Source organism: Lichenostomus cassidix, chromosome 7 (genome assembly GCF_008360975.1).
Source record: "Lichenostomus cassidix isolate B80296 chromosome 7, HeHo_3.0, whole genome shotgun sequence".
Taxonomy (NCBI): domain Eukaryota; kingdom Metazoa; phylum Chordata; class Aves; order Passeriformes; family Meliphagidae; genus Lichenostomus; species Lichenostomus cassidix.
The window spans coordinates 8,072,723-8,089,661 of record NC_139488.1 but is presented as its reverse complement, the minus strand read 5'-3'; the positions used below and the strand labels follow the sequence as shown (position 1 = coordinate 8,089,661).

General features: G+C 42.4%; 1 protein-coding gene across 2 annotated transcripts in view; it reads left to right on the top strand.

Annotated features, from left to right (window-relative positions):
• Positions 1-16,939, top strand: part of TMEFF2 (transmembrane protein with EGF like and two follistatin like domains 2) — a 186,402-nt gene that overhangs the window by 159,504 nt on the left and 9,959 nt on the right. The window lies entirely within an intron of this gene.

The window sequence follows — 16,939 nt, the reverse complement described above, 5'->3', positions numbered from 1 at the left end:
GTAAGGAATAAGTCAGTATGGATGTGCCATATTTCAGTGTTATATATTCATGAAAATTGTCAGTGAAGACACTGATAAATTTAATAGACCTATTCAATAATATCATCTTCCAGGCCAGACAAACCTCCCCATATGAGCATTGATTAGATCAAGTCTCAGCAGCTGAATGCCAGCAGCACAGAGATGCTGATGGAAGGAGGAAGGAAGCATTTTCAGCCCAAATAGTCTCCTCTGGTGAAAAATGTGCATCCACAAGTGGTCAGTTTGAGCCGTGGTTTTGGGTGGCAGTAAACTCTTCTGCAGGCAGTGCCTTGGCCCATCTTGCCAGTGCTGTTGCTGTGCCCAGAACTGATAAGGAGCACAAAATGCTGCACGTCTGCCATGGCTGCTCCGTTCCCTGCTCACCCTCCCAGTTTCCCTTGGGATTTCAAATCTACATGACAGTCTTGGATCTTTTTCAGACCTCTTGCTGGCACTGGGGCCGTCCTGGCACCGCCTGGAGTGCTTGGGCAAGTAATCTGGCAGATGGCTGTGTTGCCCAAGCAAACTCAGTGCTCCACCAAAAAGGGCAAAATCCATCTGTGTCAACACAACATCTTCCCTTGGCTGGGACAGGGCTGTGGGAGGAAGGCCATGAGAGCCATCACAGATTACAAGGATAAAGAAGAGTCTCAGGCTCTTCAGTGAGTCACTTCAAAAGTCCAAGAGTCTTGGACTCCAAAATAAATACAGTTCAGTCACAGCCATCTTCATTGTCTGTAACAGGCCTGGAGAGTGGCCAGGAATCAGAACAGTAGTAATGAATTTCTATAGTGACTATTTTTTAATTTTTTCCCCCTGGACTAAAATATGAGACCTTCAGACTAGATTCCTTCTATAGACCGTCACATTTTCAAAGTAGGTTAAGTTTGGAGTCTAAACTGCTTGACATTGTCTGTTTAAATTAAATTTTGTGTCTACTACTATGTCAGCCATTTGCTAAACTGCTGAAGAATAATAAAGCCCCAGAGCTTAGCTATGGGATATAAACTATGCGTCATTTTTGCTCTGCCTTTGTGAACCAGGCTTCCCTTTCTTCTTAATGGAATTAGCAAGTGAGACACAAAGCTGAACACTGTGCAACCATCACAGCTAGAGAGGAACTATTTCTCGTCCACAGCTTTGTAAAAACGCGGGGGAAATTACATCCTTGCATATGCAGATTTGCTTGACTTTCGATTCCTCAGACTCAAAGTCAGAGGTTGTCACACTAAACAAATAGATTATATAGAAAGGGTTCCTGCTATTCCATCAATTCACTTAAAAACTGGGGGAGAAAAACATTTTAATATTTTGACAGCTGTGTGGCAACATGAATGCTGTCTAGCTGCAGCCTCCACCTGCACTCACACACAGGCAAACACACACTTCAGCCTGTGGGAGAACAAGCATGGTACAATTGATATTTTTTTTTATGGGAAGCTTTTAAATGTTGCTTCAATTGTTATTTACATTTACTAATTGTTATTTTCATTTGTTTGCAAGGTTTTATGAAAATATACTTAAGTTTTATGCACAGGGAAAGTCCTCAAAAGGTGGTAGATGAGCTCTGCAAAACACAGGGAGAAAAACCAGTTTAGACTCTTCTGAGTGATTTACAAAGACGAGAGCTCACAGTGTTCTGGTAGCCTGGTGGTCTCTGCCTGCTGCCTTGCAGTTCCTCCGATGTTGTTGATACCCAGAAGAAAATCTAAAAGGCAGAGATAGATACCAACTGGTAGGTCAATAAATCTTACTGCCAGCTACTCCTGAACTAAAGTCTGAGTAGGCAACGGTGTCAGTCCCAGCTACTCACTTGGCCCCCAAACCTCCATTTGTCCTGGGTGCTTTTGAAATGAAAACTAGCAGCTGCTTCTTTTTGTGATTTAACTCTAGGGCTGTAAAAGGTGGGGTGTGGAAAGTCCCACTCCAGCATTTTTCTGAGTCATAAGGAAGACTGGATGCTTTATGTCTAAAATGGGAAAGGCTGGGGCAATAATGCAATTGGCTTGCAATGGGCACTGCAGCACAGGCCACCCCAAGTGCCTTTCTTCTATAGAACCTTCTCAAATTTACTTTCAGATCCTGCTAGGCTCTATCTTGCTGAAATCTACATAATTTTTTTGGAATGGGAGGCAGACACACTGTGGTAGGGGTCACATAATAGCCTCACAAACAAGCCCCATGCCAGGAGGGAAGCTGCAGCACTCCAGAGCACTGTGCCATGTGATTTAACAGCACTTACTCCTAACAGTCTTTTCCTGAGGAGCATGCAAAATAAAAACAGGCTTATGGTGATTTTAAAAACAAGCGAGAGGGAGAGAGAAATATTGCTCATTTAATCTGCCAGCCTCAAGAGAATACCTCACTTTTTATGGGAGTTCTCCTCTAACTTTGAATTGCATGCGTTAAGCTTGGCAAAATGTGCCTTGGTTTTTTTTGGATTTCTGGGGGGGTTGTGGTTTTATAATGAGATAAATCGTGCCTTTTCATTACTTACGATTTCCCAGTGTCATGCTCAAGGAACCTGTAATTGTTAGCATTAAAACTTAAATTAGGTCTCAGGTGAACTGCTAGACATCTCTTTACCTAGACTGATGTAGCTCAAGGAGGAAGAACATTTCCATTTGTACCTCTAAAGCTTAGCCCTTAATTTAGTCACTAATGAATGCAAATCAGAAGTTGCAGAATTTGTTTGTGCTTTCTTCCCTTAATAAGAAAATTCAGTATTGTTGTGAGTGAGCATTACAAAGAAAGCTATTTGATTTGCATTAAAGCTTGGTAGCCTGAAAATTCAGTAAATCCAGGCTAAGAATTTGATCTGTAGGAAACAAACGGGAAAAACAAGTTCCAACTTGTAACACCGATTTTGGCATAAGCAGCCTAAAAAATACAAAATCAGACCAGGCTACTTTACTGTCGTCAGCATCCCTGAAGCATTTAAGTCCTAGAAATGAATTCAGGTGTAAAGTTTCCTTAGGAGTTTGTAATCCAAGTATATTTTTTCATCTGGGGTTTCCACCAGAACTGTGAGAAATGTATAAAGCTTCCTCCAAACACTTCCTCTGCTTGCCCAAGACTGTGTGCCTTACTTGTTGGTTTTCCCCTTATGCTATCATGTTAGCAGTCTTCTGTAACATTTTGTTCTCTTAAAGGTTACGGATAAAAACAGAAATTCTGTGTGCAATGGAGATGAGCAGACCTGAGTTCATGTAGGCATTTCTACAGATTCTTCCATTTGTGTCCCAGTCCATAAACACAAAATGTATCATTTACATATGTTTGGTCTTATTTGGAGCAGAGGAACGCATGTTGATGAGCAAATCTGAACCTTTCAGTGCTTGCTGATCTTTTTGTCCTCTGCTCAGTGTCTGTGTTTAGATCAGAAGAATGGGGGAGCTCAGGGGGAGGTAAAGCTTGCAGAAAAGAAAGGCACCTTCCTGCTTACACATAAAAATGTGATCCCTAAAGCTCAACACAAGCTGAATTGAGCCTGATTTCTCAAGCTGTCTTTAGCCAGATACCTACTTTCCAGTTAGGACCTCTAATGGCAAGGGATGCCCAGAAGGAGGGTAGGGACTCTCAGAAAATCACTTTCATGGTTTGCAGTCATGCTAGTTGTTATGCTCGAGTTCAAGCTACTCCCAAAATTTGTTTTTCCTAACCTTTGTTTTCAGAGGTTTATGGGAATGAAGCAACATGATCTACAGCCATGTTTGGCTGCCGTGGAAATATGGAATACGCACCATAATTCCTGGCTGCAGCCTTTGCCATTGTGAAAGGATTTACAGTTATCCAAAAATGTCTTTTTATATCTGACTAAATGTTGGTATTTTGACACCCTGAAGGCATTTGCTTCTTGATAGCATCTTCTTTCCTTTCTCAACTTCCCTGCTTTCCCTACAAGAAAGGAAAGTAAAATAAAATAAATAAATAAAAAGGGAGATCTGACTTAAGACTCTATCAATCTTCCCCAAGGCATAGGGTGGAAAATTAATCCTGTTTTCTGGATTTGGGAAGGAATTTCCCTCACCCTTGGTTCCATCCTTCCTCTGGGCTCCAGGCACTTTGATCATCACAAGAATCATCCTTGAAGGATACTGTTCAAGATGGTGCACAGCAGCTGATTGCCATCCACTACACTAATTTGAATTAGTTGATAGATATTAAGGAGTACCACAGTGTATTTTTATGCCCAGCAGCTCTATTTTAGGCCTCGTTTCTGTAAATTTGCTGTTAGGAATTACTGAGGCTTCCCAAGGACTTGAGAGTTAAAGTTATAATGAGATGCTAGAATATCCGTTTTCAGGAAACATCAACATTTAAATATTTGTGTTTGATCTAGTCTGAAATGTTAAAAAAAATTATTTTGAAATATTCATAGAACTGAATTTCCTCAGAATTTTGTTTCATGGGATGTTTTGGCATTCTTTATGAAATGTTAGATATCAAAATACCACGAGATGAAAGCATATGACAGTTGTAATAAATAAGTTGTAACCGTAAGGAAAGTTGCTACTTAGAACTGACTGAAACATCCTCTTCTGTAGAAGGAGTATCATCATGTCAAATTGCAATACAAACACAAGCTAATTTGATCATTTAGACACATGCAATAGTACCCTGAGCCTTAAGATAACAAAGGCTTTCACCTGGATTCAGGAGCATAAATGCATCTGGTGGAATGAAAGGAAATACGGTTGGGGCAGAAAAGAAGGAGCTGGTGTATTTATTTTTAGTAGACCTTCACAATTAGACTAGAATTAGGCTAAATTTTGCCTGGTTTAATAGATTTGAGTAAAGAAAGTAAAGACAAATATTTTGCCACTTCAGTTTCACCTGGCTGATGGTTCTACTTCTCTCCATTGAATACACCTGCTAAATTGAATACACCTGCTAAAAACTACATCTTGCACTGATTGTGTGAGCAATGCAACATAACTACTCTTTTCAAATTAACATTTAGTGCATGAAACCAGCAGTGACAGAAATGTGTTTGTTAAGGAAAATGGAAATGGTGTAGAGAAAGTATGAATTTCAGAGGGAGATGCAGCATTTTGAGTATAAGCTGTTCCTTCTCCCATACTTCTGTCCACAGAAATATTCCTGCATTCAGGATAAACCCAGCCTTGGCAGTTTGATGAGTATGTCTGTATCACCGAGCAAGCAGAAGTGCTCTTAATAACTCAGGTTTGAAAAGCAACATTTACCTGCCTAGAAAGGTGACTTCTTACACACTTGGGCTGTCATTTTACCTCATACCCATGAGCATTTAAGTGAGTGTGAAACTCTCTCTTGGAAACACAACAGCTGTAAACAAAATGTGCTATTAGAGAACCAGTGGCAGTGCATGCCAGAATATTATCAGCACTGAATCAAAATGCACTGCTTTGCTGACTGCTGTTATCACCAGCCTTAGCCATTTTAGACAGCATTACATAATGGCAAAATATTTTTTAGGGGGAAAAAAAAGTTAAAACTCTCCTTATGGTTTTAATCTCCCTCTTATTTTATCTGTGGTTTAAAGCTGTTTCAGGTATACATCAAAAACACCCTTTCCCTAGAGTATTTAATTTACAATTTCATTAAATAATGGAAGTGTACCTCCATCCAGCTAGGATGGGAAAGGATTAAATAAGAAGCACTATTCTAAAATCAAGTAACAGTAGTGTAGCCTGTCTCCATGCTCTGCAAATGGAGTAGCCATGGAAAAACTTGTTATTAGTCTGTAATATCAAAACTGATAAACTATTAGTGTTTTGTCAGGCATGATAAATGCTAAACATTTTCCTCTGCAGATTGCCTCAACAAGAACTGTGACTGTTTTTAGACACATCTGGCACTGCAGATTTTTTTTCCATTCTGCATTTCAGTGGTTTAAAAGGCCTTGGCTGGGCAGAAGGATGTCAGCTGTTTGGTTTAAAATACTGTTACAAGAGTCAATAAGATTTAAAGAGGCAGTAGGTAAAATTCTGGCCTTGCTGAAAGTAGTGGCAGAATGGCCATTGAGTTTAATGGCTTTGAGATTTTGCTGTATGGCTTTTTCATCCATTTTGATTCTTGGTAAATTTTCCATTTCCCAGAATTGCCCTTTCTTTTCCATTCAGCTTCTCCCACTTTCAATATTAGCTCTAGGAGCGAGCACAGAGTTAAAACACCAAACCCTTTATTTTCACAAATGCCCTCTTTACAGCTCACTTCTGTGGCATTGCTGTAAGACAATAATAACAGGTGTATAAAAATAGCGAAAGCAGGTATTCATTTATAAAATAAAAAGATGTCCTTAATAGACTTTTCTGTCTGTGCTTCAAAATGAGCTGTGTGACCAGTGCTGAATCCCAGCAGCTCTGTGGCATAGAGAAGCTGTTCCACTCTTTATGGAAGGAAATAATAGGTTGGATTAACAGACAAAAAGCTTCAATTTGTGTGGCGACGTTGAAGCCTTTTGATGCAAACCCAAGAACGTGTAAAGGTTCTGGCTCTATCCCTCCATTGCAGTTTCATGACAGATGGGAAACAGTATTCCTTGAGTAAAATAGGTAAAGGAATGTAGCAGGGTTTGCTGCAGTGGCATTTTATATTGTTTTACCATTTGCTCCTACACTTAAAATTTGGAATAGTAAGGGATATCTCTCCAGCTTCAGGCATGGGAAAGGAAGCACACTGCTTGGTATGCTCCTGTTTACCAAGGAGGAATTCCGAACGTACAGTCTGCTAAAAGCCAGCCCTCTGAGCAGCCACAAAAGATTTTAGCAATAGAACTGGACTGATACAAAAAGCAAGGTTGTAGGCTGTGCGTGGACCCATTGCCATCACAGTTTTACAATGCAGGACTCAGGGCAGAGGGGTGAGTAAAAATAGCATCAAACCACACAGGATTCATCCCTCAGCAAGTGTAGTGTTTGATTTGTACGGAGGAGTGATCAGGGGTTTGCAACATGCCAATAAAATGTTTCTGAGCATAACAAAACTTTGCTGAATAGCTTGAACAAAAGCAGTGAAAAGTATGGCTGAAACCATGCTTTTAGCCAACAGCAGACATATCTCTGAGTAGTCACGGGCCATTCAGGGTCATGCTCTGGCAACTAAAATAACCAGGATATTCACAAGGGGTTTGCCAGGCATGTGATTCAGGAAGTGTACAAAAATACCATGTATAGGAGTCAAGTATTTTTATTTCAGTCTCCTATTTTCTCACACACACTTCCCCCAAATTCTGCAGCTCTTTCTTTAGTTTCCTGGATGAATCCTCTCGGGCAGCATGTTTTTACAAGCACAGATGCTACCTTGGAAAAAAAGAAAAGAGGGAAGGGAGCCAAATGGGTGTCACACTTCAGCTTGGCAGCATCTTGCCAACATGTGCCCCAAAAAAAAAGGAAGAAAAAAGACTCCTTTTAGTAATCAAAACTGAATATAAAATCAGTGCAAAACTAGGACTGTAAAACCTTCAGATTGTCAAAAGGACTGAAGGAAACGCCTTGTAGCCAAAATGACATCCCTGACCTACTTGTCCGCTCTGTCACGTACCTGGGTAACCTTTTCATCTCCGTGCCTTCCATCAAACCTCTCTGACAATTTTGCTATTCATACTTGCTTTCAGTTGTAATTTTTTGAGTTTGTTTGAAGTGTGCCACCAAAAAGAAAAGTCTCATAACACCATGCTGGCAGACCTACATATAAGTCAGAGACCTTTTCAAACACTGCTTCTCCGTGGAAAACAATCCGTTCAGACCCGGAGTTCCTATTGGAAATTAGGGGGCAGCCTGGTAATTGGATTAGGGTATGCTTTTATGTGCAGCAGCTCCTCAGAAGGAAGTTCCTGCTTTGTTTCATTGATTGCCTTCCCAATCTTCCTGCCAGTAGAGCCAGGCACACAGCTGAAGGGGTGAGGATGGATGGATGGATGGATGGATGGATGGATGGATGGATGGATGGAAGATGCAGCTCTGTGTTATGTAAGATGTGCCTGTTCTCTGAGTATGATCAGGTGGATACAGGTTGAAAGTGCATCTTCATACAAACTGGAAGCATGCTTGCTTAGTCTATAGTTTAATTGCTTAAAAGCAGTCTTTATTAGCATAATCCTTAAAACTTGGAAGAACTGCTAGTTGCACCAGTACTTAAATTCCTGCAGGCCACCTGCACACATGCCAAAGAAAGGGATAACTTCAGGACATCTGGGATTACATGTCTGAATTGGGGACCTTTGGAGGAGTCTATTGTAGAGACTGGAGGGAAGAAGAAAAAACTGGTTTTGACTTCCACATTTCCAGAGAGGGGTTGGAAATACCAAATTAAATTTACTGGTGTGATCCTGGGAACACGCCAAGCTCAATCATACAATGTACAGGAGTTAATCTGGCAGGAATTGCAAGGGCATAACTTAGGGCAGAGCAGTGCTGCTCCAAGAGCACTTGCACCCCATTTCTCCCATTTTATCATCCTCATCAAGGAAAAGAGATGTCCTGGGTGGGCAAGATGATTCCTGATTTTTTTTCTGGATGGGCACCTGCTCGAGCCCCCTCCAAGCACACCTCAGCTGGGAGATGGAGACATCATCAGTCATGCCACTGTCCCCCAGGGCAACGCCAGCCAAACGATCCTGCTCCCTCCACACATCAATATTCCTGACACCCGTCTTAAAACTTAGGTCATGCATATCCATCTACTTTTCAAAAAGTGTCAGAAGGATACAAATATCCCTTCACTATTTTTAGAGCCATATCAAAAGTATTTATCAGCTTTCTGGCACCTCATCCCATTTGTCATAGCTGATGCTATCTAGCAGTTGGCAGTGGAAGATGAGGTGCTCTAGAAATGCAGTGGCTGGTGGCTGAAACTCCATAAGCTGAGAGCGCAGTGAGGGTGACTCCTGGGAGTTGTTGTGCCTGTTGTCACAGTCAGGAAGTGCCTGTCACAGTCTGCTGAGAGCAGGCAGAGCCGAGGCTCACAGGAGCAGCTCATCCTCACCTCGGCATTGCCCAGCCAAGGGGTAGTGCAGGGAGCAGGGAGCTCAGCCAGAGAGCAGGGCTGAGCTGTGAGAGAGGAGCACAGCTGATGTCTGGTGACCACCATCCTCTCTGCTGCCCACCAGCCCTCCCACACCGCCTGGTGATGCCGAAGGACGCTTCCCTCAGCGCACACCCTTGGCTGTGCATCCCAGCGCCAGCGTGCATGAGGACACTGCTCAGGCTGTGTATTATGCATAATTCATGCTGCTCAGGCAAGGTGGTACAGGAGAAATGCTGAGGATCTTGTTTTTCCATGCACACGTTGCCAATGGGAAGCTCTTCCAGCTCCTCTGTAGCATGTACCTCGAGGCCTGGCATCAGGCAGCTCTTTAATGTGCAGGTAACGTGTTCGTCGGCCTCATGCCACAAAATCAGGCTGTTTTCATAGCACTGTTGGTTTTTAGAAGGCAATGTATTCAGGTTGAAACTTTGCCCACATACCATCTGCCTCAGCCTTATCTTTCTTTGACAAGAAAGCTGAATATATAATGTCCACTTGGCTTTCCTGGTGTTACATAAGGTTGTGGTTTTGTTAGGTTTGCAGTTTCAGAGCTCCTCAGCAGCTCCTGCAACATGCTCCTGCTCTTGTTTTCAAGTGGAGAATCAGTGACAAGTGACAAAAATCAATACTATCTTCATAGCTATAATGAGTGTGACCCACAGGCTTTTTTAAGATGACCACAAGCTTCCATCATATGTCCAAGGCCAATTTGCAAATATCGATTGGTATTGCAGATTATCTGTAGCCATTTCATATGAAATCTTAAGGTCTTGCAGTTTTGCTCTCTGCGCTCAGTTTAGTGTCAAAGGTACAGCTATAAATCACAAGACCCACCCAGAGTTGATAGCCAAGGTTGCCAAATTATGAAAATTAGGTGTTTCAGGATTTTTTTAAGCTGCTTAAGGAGGATGGTTCTCAGTCAGCTCCAAGTGAGTGAAAGCTCTGCTTTGGAATTGAAGCAGACTGTTTACTTGAAGTGGGGAAAAAAAAAGTGGAACCTTCATATGCAAATGTATGGCATTTGGAAATGTCATATAGCCACATCTACATATAAATAAGCCGCTCTGGAGTGCTGCACTAGCCAGGCTGCTTTGAGATATAGAAATTGCATAGTAGCACACAAAGCAGGAACAGCAGGACGCCGCTCGGTCAAGTTCGAGGAGTTTTGTTCCTTAATCACCACTTAACAAAGTTAACTGATATTGCTGTGTCACTGCAGTGCTAGACTGGGAAGGGTTGTGAAGAGCTGCTGGTTAGTGAGAGTTGTGTGTGTGTGCTGTGCAGTAGGGACAGTAGTCTGTCTCCTGTTCCCCAAAAGATAGTGCTGAATGTAGAGATATTCCTCTGGCAGCATCCCTCCTCAGCACCCTCTGCCTCCTCTGCAGATCCATGCTTGTTTTCTCTGAAGGAGACACGATTTGGTCAGATAAAGAAGCATCTTCTGCTGCTAACATCCACTGGGGTGGTATTTCCATCTCTCTTTAATCTGGTATTAAACAGTAAATTGAAACTCTAAGGCATACTTTTTCAGAGGGGAGGACATAGAGAGGAGCCTTGATCTGGTTGTCCCTGTCCATTTTTTACCCCCTCCAGCACTGGCACTAACGAGTAGCTGGAGGAGAGGTGGATGGGAGAGAAAACAAGCCTTCAGCTCAGCTGTTGGGAGGAATTTCTCACAGAGGGTGACACCCGCTCTGCTCGTGCCGTGCTGCATGTGCTGGATCCAGCACTCGCCCCTCTGCCTTCAGGCACGCAGCCTAATTGGAGGGAACCTCACAAATCTCTAAACTGACACCAACTCTTTTTCAGCACAGAATTACAATAATAATAAGGTTAACTCATCCTCTAAGGGCTCTGTCATGAGCTGCCTAAGGAGATCATACGCAAGGAGATAAACTATGACTTTATTTCTTTACACTGCTGGTTTGTGAAGGGAGAGGATGCTGCTCCCACAGGGCTGGTGGCATTTCTCTTAGGCAGGAGGATCTGAGTGAAGGGAACATCAGCAGCTTGCCAAAAACAAAGAGTAGCTGAGTTAGCACAAAGAGGGATTTAATCTATTCTAAGAATGGGGTTAACACAGATTTATTCAATCCTGACACAAAAGAAAGCAGCACAAACTATAAGGGCCCTTTTACCCAGGGCTTTGATAAATCCACAATACATCCCCACATCATTAAATCACAGCCCTAGCAATGATTGCAGGCCTCAAGACCAGCCCCTGCAACCTTAAAGAGCTCTGTCTGTGTTACTTCATCCACAAAAATATGGAGACATGGCTTGGGGAGAGATGGCACACAGATGACACGGGGAGCCAGAGACCTCTCCAGTCTGCTGGACAAAGAGTTCAGTGCATCATTATGCTCTGGATATCCTGGAATCAAGTGTGGAGAGTTCAGTGCATCATTCTCCTCTTGGATGTCCTGGAATCGAGAGTGGAATGCAGCATCGAAGAGCAGTGACTTCTGCCTTCAAGGGTGGCCTTGGTCAGGGTGAGAGGATGAAACGTGGTGGCAGGGAAGCAGAGGAGGTCAGACAAGGTGAGGCAGCAGCCTGCCTTACCTCCCTGAATGAGACAATTACCCCAGGGAGGAGCTGAGTCTAATGTGAGCACCTGGACATGGAGAAAATGCTGCTTTGGAATAGCATGTGTGGTATGTGGTGTTTTTTCTCTTGTCTTTCAGTTTAGCTTATATTGCTGGGTGTTCCTGTTCAGATGCGTGAGCAATGGTTGCTGCCATGAACTCGTATCACTGTGCAATTTTGGGTTGTATCCCACCCTGTATTGCAGTAACTACTTGGTAGCACCTTGTATGTGCAGAGCCTTGGCTTTTAGGAGTCTGTACAATCTCTAGGGTAAGACATCTGTGAGTACAAGGGGACAACAGGCACTGTAAAAACAAGGCTGAAAAAAAAAGAAAACAGTCCTGCTTAGTTTTGAGTAGACAAACGGCCTTGTTATGTACAGGAAAATGATTAACAAGTTGCTTGATTTCAGTCAGTTTTCTCAAAGGAGGAAGATATACTCACAGATGTTGTAAATAAAAGTGCTTCTTGATTTCCAAAGTTCAGCAACAGCTTTAACATATATAGCATAGTCCCCATATATATGCTGACAAGCTGAAAGTATTTTGTTCTCCATTTGAACATCTGGGGATTATTAGTGTCTTAATTCATTGGTTTCTATTATTAATTATGGCAGCAGGCTGAATAATTACGATGCATTGCTGCAAAGACAGAGCAAAATTTTTTTTTCGAAGTGCACTAGGACATCTTGCCATCATCTCGAACATAAAAAGCTCTAGATTATTTTTAAAAGGGAAAGTGGATTTTATCTTATTCCAGGGATCTGATTTGCATAGGGACATTTAAAATTAATAAATTACTGTGTTCAGCAAGCCTATTTTGTGCCTGAGAAAAGAAGTGAATGTAATTTATTTCACCATGTTCCATTTCTTCTTTTCCCCTTGGTGAAGCAGCTAATATGGGAAGGGTATTTTTTGTGCGGTTTATGTAGAAAAACTAGCTTCAAGTTTGCACTTGGAGTGGCTGCAGGAGGAATTTAGGCTCAGGCTGCAGCATAGTGGTGCCAGACATTTTCAGCTGACATTTGGTGTCTCATTTTCCACTTGCTCTCAGGGAGAGTGGGCTGGTGAGCTCCCTCTTGAGCAGCAGCAAGCACTTCCTTCGGAATTCTCACTCAACGCCCACCCAAACAGTGATTTTCAGGCGAGTTGCTTGCACACATTTTCCTCATTGTAAAGAGACGCGCTATAATTGTACAAGCAAGGTTTCAGAAGGAGGGAACACGTGAGGTGAAGGTGCTCCCCAGGCTGGCCCTGAGCAGCTGTCAGCAGCGCAGTGTGGCTGTGCAGATTTGCCAAGGACGCTGTGCCTTGGAGCTGTTCAGCAAAGCCCTGGGAGAAATCTCTCTTCTCTCATCAGCGCTGGGTCTGAACTGGGATTTACCGTGGCAGTTCTTCATTACAAGTGAGTAGAAAGCCTGCCTGAGGACTTCAGCCCTAAGTTGCTGTGGGACCTCAGTTCCTGTTGGATGCTACTGAAGGTGGGGGGAAGTACCAGGAAACTTGCTAAAGCAATTCTGCACTTTCAGAGGGAGCAGCACCATTACCACCCTCCTTCTGGTCCTTTGAACCAGTCCTGCAGATGTTCCTGGGCTGAGGAAGTTCCCTTTTACCCCAAAAGAGCAGCAGTTGCTGACGCTGTGAAGAATGCAGATGAGTAACAAAGACTATCCCTTGGCTCTTCCACAGGGTTCAGATTCCTACCCATAGTCAATCAACTGAAGCTCTTTCCCAAAATTCTGTGCATCCCTGCCTTTGCTCCACAGATGGATTCTCTCTGGATGATCGTTTCGATTTCAAACAAAAATTGCACGCAAAGTCTCTTTCATGCAGAGCAGAAGAGCTTTGTTAAGAGAATTCCCAGTGCTGTGCTCTGCAGCGTCTCTTTGGGAGAGCCAAGAGAGGTAAAAGGAGTGAGGGGGATATGCTTCCAAAAGAGGTTGAGAAGGTTAAAGACATACATTTGACCCAAGGATCCCTTTTTCTCTTCATCTGTCCTCTGATAATGTGATGTGTAAGGAGTTACCACTTCAATATCAGCGAGAGCTTTCGTCTGCAAATTTGACTGACCTCAGCAGTATTAAAAGATTAAATTATTATGTAAGTCAATTCTGCTTAACCACTTTTCCCAATGAGATAGGTGTCAAAATAATTTCCGCTGCATATCATTCATTGTCTCATCCCTTATTTGATGAAATATATGTGTATATATGTATTTTCAGGACTTCCCTTGGTCCAGGAATGACTGTACACTAGGTGATAAGATTGTACGTGAGCCAATATTTTCTCATATGGGCATAGCCTAATAGTTATTATTTCCAAAGCTCCAACATTACCTGCTGTACAGCAGCCAAAAATCTAACATCAGAATTTACAGGCTATGGCCCTCTACTTTGCTTGCTTGAAATCACCTAGAAAGTCTCACTGATTCAGACATGAGGAATGACAGAATTATCAGCCCTGCAGAACTAATAATAAGTGCCTGGCAGTCAATGCTTGGATACAAGAATCCTATTTTGGCCTAGACTTTTATTTTAATTTCTCTAAAGTGGATTGTAGGAACTTGTGTCTGGAAAGAATTTTCTGGGCAGTCCAGACAGTACTTCATGTAATCCCCATCAAGGGCACTAATGGATTTATTCCTTTGTCAGCGGCACTCCTCCACATGTTTGGTTGTGGAACAGAAACTCCACGTTAGCTCAGATGGGAGCTGGGGACAGGTGAAGGCTGCCCAGAGAAGAGTCTGGCTGCCTTCTTTTCATCACTTGCAGAATCACATCCTGCAACCAGGAAGACTGTTCCAGCTCTTGGATTTCAGATTTAGTTACCTGAATGCCCTAAGGGTATACGTTCAGCTCCCAAAGACTGAACAAAAGCTATATAGCTAAACCAGAAATTAAAATTACACAAGATATATTTGAAATAATTCTTCTACTCCTTCTTAATGAAAGACAGGAACAGGCAGACATATGAAGGAATTTAGGCAAGATGGTTTTCAATAATTCATTTAACATTTCGGAAGACAATCCATCAGGAAAAGCAAGATCACTGAGTGGGTGGTCAATCACACTGGATATCTTTTTAGGATCCAGTTTATCCTAGAGAAATAACTTATCATCTCAGCATCTCCCTGCCATCCACAGAGAGGTTGGAGAGCAAGGGTTCAGCTGGGAGACTTTTCCAGTATGCAAGATGATAAGCTGTTTCAGGCTACACGAAGTAGCATCTGGCCTCCACGCACTTAAAAATAATGTGTTTTGACTAGTGTGTCTTATTTGATAGGCTATCATGTCATGTGCTGGCACTAACAAGAGATGTGAACAATATGAAATGTCATGTTAGGCTAAAGATGCAAAAAATGTTGCAGAAATGCAAAAGATGTTGGCTTCATCAAAGTGACTTTTTCGATCAGAAAAGTGCTTTAAGAGAAAGCTTTTTGAATACAATTGATCTGGAGGGTGAGGAGGGTGTATTTCTTTCTTGAAATAAAAAGGGCAAGCATTTGGAGAAACGTGGCAGGAATTTCTTTTGTCCAGAGATGGGAGAGACTGACCCAGTCAGTCCAATTTTTATCTCTAGTCTTTACAGCTAGCTTCTGCCTCAAATCCTGTCCATCACAAAAAGGTCTTTCTGGCGCAAATAAAAATTTCCTGCGTTGTTGCCAGTAACAATGTAGCAAGTCTAATGTTTGAAGAGGAGCCACTGAATTTAGCATTGCTGGAACTTGAGTAAGTCTGAATTTCGTCTGTGTCACTGCCTTACGCATACAGATGTGCAGCATCTGGGAAAAAGTGGGTTACTTTGTATTTAGCTTTGCTCTCTGTAGGTGTGAGGTTGGTGTGCTAGAGGGGCTCCTTAGTTTGGGGATACTGTAGTTTGATTAGTGCAAATTGCATCCAATACTGGTTTCCTAAATAATCCAAAGTTATAGGAGTGGAAGTCTTAATTTCTTTGATTTTGGTTTAATTTTTTAAGATATGTGCAGTTCTTACTTGCTTCGTAACCTCAACATGGTTTTTATTTATATCCTCTCTTTGTAGAATCAATTTATAGTTCTTGTTTCATGGTGATCTAAACCCTGTGATGCATTCATAAGGGTTAGTATCTCATCAATAGCTGAATTACTGAAAAATGCTCAGGTCCTTCAGAAATGGGAACAGTCAGTTTTAACATGAAGGGACTTTTAAAGCATATCTTGGTGTTTGGGTCTCTACATTGGCTCTGAAAAGATGGGGTTTGTAATGAGAAAAATAACCTGTTTTGCAGCAGAGAAATGCTTTGCGTGCATTCAAAATGTGCTGGGAAGGGGGAACTTCTCAGTCTGAACAAAATTATGGTTTTATTGTGGTCTGTATTTGAGTAACCAAAACGGCAGATCAAACAAAATATGCTTTTTTCCCCCCTCTCTGCCTATATATTAAATCCCTGACTCTTTCAGAGGAGTTATCAGTCAAAATGAGATACAGGTACAGGTAATTTGTGTCTAAGTTTTGTGGTCTCTCTGAGCCAGGTGTCAAGTGTTCCTGTATGAAGTGTTTACCCTATGAAGTGTTTATCCTACGAATGCTAGCAAGGCTCAGGCCATCTCATTTTTGTTTCAGTAAAGCATTTTCCATCACAACATTATGCTTAGAGGTATAATTACAAGTTCTGCATGATCCTAGATTTACTTTACAATGTGCTAGAGAGACCTTGTTAAAGAAAACATGGTTTCTACCCACATGATTGCCAGCCCTAGAGCTTACAACACAGTGAGAGCAACTGCACGTCCAGATAGGTCCTGGGCCCCCTTTCAGTTCTGGGTTAGTCTGTCCTGAAAGTAATAATTTGCCCCCATCTTGAAGTGTGCCTTTAGAAAAAAATAAACCAAATGGTTCCATGGGATTTTAACAGCACTGTTGGCTGATCTGAGAAAGGAGGGATTCTCACACTGCACAGACATGGCAGAGATACCTCAGTACCTGAGAAGGAACAATCACAGAAAACACAGACATGCATGGGCACATAGAACAGTGTCCTGCTCTTCAGAGGGGAAGCAAACTTCCTCTGGGAATAGGGGATTTGAAGGAAATAGCATTATGTTTTCTACAATAGAAGAAAAATGTGTGTTAATAGGGATCCCACATTTCTCGCAGCAGTTTCCTGGACAGAAATAGATCTGAATGTGGGCCATAGCAGAGGTCCAGCACACCCAGAGCCCATCAGGCACAGTGCAGAGGTGATCACTACATGGGAATGGAGTCCCACAAGCCCTGAGCACAGTGGAATCCATGTGTGTGCCATGGGCAAGTCCACTGACAGCTGACACCTCACATTTCTTCTGC